The sequence below is a fragment of the Mesocricetus auratus genome, unplaced genomic scaffold (genome assembly GCF_017639785.1).
Source record: "Mesocricetus auratus isolate SY011 unplaced genomic scaffold, BCM_Maur_2.0 Super-Scaffold_100004, whole genome shotgun sequence".
Classification (NCBI taxonomy): domain Eukaryota; kingdom Metazoa; phylum Chordata; class Mammalia; order Rodentia; family Cricetidae; genus Mesocricetus; species Mesocricetus auratus.
In genome coordinates, this window is record NW_024429189.1 from 112,839,851 (window position 1) to 112,841,710 (window position 1,860).

Here is a 1,860-nt window from a genome sequence, read left to right on the forward strand (position 1 = left end):
CCCAACCACTAACAAGAAGGCATTTGGAACTGAGTCTCAAACACTGGGGAAAAGGAGACCTTTGCTTCCTCATTTCTTTCCCAGGAAACTCAGAAAGCTGTGAGCCACTGTGGGCAGAAACATCCTGCTTCTTTTTGTCGCCTCCTGTTAATTACAGGTTTTAATATATAGGTTTTAATATCTAAACATACCCTGGCACTTCCTCCATAACAATGGTAACCTTTTTGAGACAGGATCTCACTGGGTAGCTCTGCCTTCCTGGAACTTACTGTGTCGTCCACTCTGGCCTAGAACTCACAGAGATCCACTGGTGTCTGTCTCTCAAATGCTGGGATTAAAAGCATTCCTCTTCCCGACACTGTTGGAGCATTTCTTAGCTACAAGATATCATTCTGAATATCTGTCAGTGCCTTTCTTCCCGATGGCTCCTAGTCTTAGGACCATTTTACAAAGAGTCCCTCAGGCCCAGAGGATAACTTACCATAACTCACCAGAGGCTGTGGACTTAGGCCTCGAGCCTCTGGCAGTCTAGCAGGCTCCTAAGTACCATGTGCTGAACCGTGTCCCATGCCAGGCTGAGAGAGCCAACGGCTTCTTAAATGCTGTGCCTTGAGTGCCTTCACTTGCTTTTAGTGCCCCTGAGAGCCCTGTTCCCTAGAACCTTCTTCCCTTTTCTGTGACTGTCCCACCTCCTCAAGTTCACTATAAGGCAGAAATGGTGTGCAAGCATGTAGCTCACAGTTCTCTGGACCAACTGTTTTCAATAACACCACTCAGTCTTCACAGTAGCTTTTCACTGAAGACGGGGCAGCAATTTCGATTATCCAAGCCTCCTTTAGGCCTCTCAGACCACAGTAACACTTGAGTCAGTGATGATCACTTCTGAGCAGTCACGCCTCAGCAACTTATCTGAACTGGGAACAATGGCAGTGGACAGACCCCCTTGCCCCTGCTCAGCTGAAAGGCTGCCTCCCCTCTGGTTCCCTGAGATGAGCCATGGCTCCTAAATCTTTCAGAGGAGACAGCAATTGTATCTAATCACTCAACACAGCACCTGCTGTATTGGCTGCACAGAGTCATCATCTCTGCCCGGAATTCTTCCTAACTCTAGCCTGTTGCACAAGTTAACGGGTTCTTTGCTTTTCCAGCAGGATCTGATAGCATTTCAGAGAGCCTTTGTATGGCTCGATATCACAGGATCACTGTACCTATGTGGGGATGTTAACAAACCTATGTTATGAAACCCTGATACTATCTTTCAGTAAATTAAATCTGTCTTCCCTATGAATAGCAGAGTTAAGAAAGCCGAGACAAATTCCTTTTTAAAAAATATTTCTTTGAATTCTATAATACCCACATATCGATGATTTTCTAGTAATTCTACCAGGATCATTCCTCCACTAATAATGTAATATCAGGATGCCAAACATATTTTTGAATTATAATAATAGCTTCTTAAAGGGTCGTTAACCTTAGCATTGATCACAGTTCCAGTTGCAAGCTGACAGGATGCTCAGTGATGTTTGACATGAGTGCAAATGCCCCATTGCTGCTGTAACCAGCTACCACAAATGCAGTGAGTTATAATAGTGAAGACTTGTCTACTGACAGTTCTGCAGGACAGAGGTTCTGAGTGGTCCTAAGGGACTGATATCTCCTAGGAGCTTCAGGGGGAGTTAGTCCCTTGTCTCTTCTGGATGTTAGAGATCATATACATCCCCTGGGTTATGGCTGCTCTTCTTTTGGCTTTAGCCCTGATCTTCACATCATCTTTACCTCCAACGCTGTCTCGTTCAAGCCCATTGGTACACTCAATTATAATCTCCCAATATTAAGACTTTTAAGACTATTAAGACATCT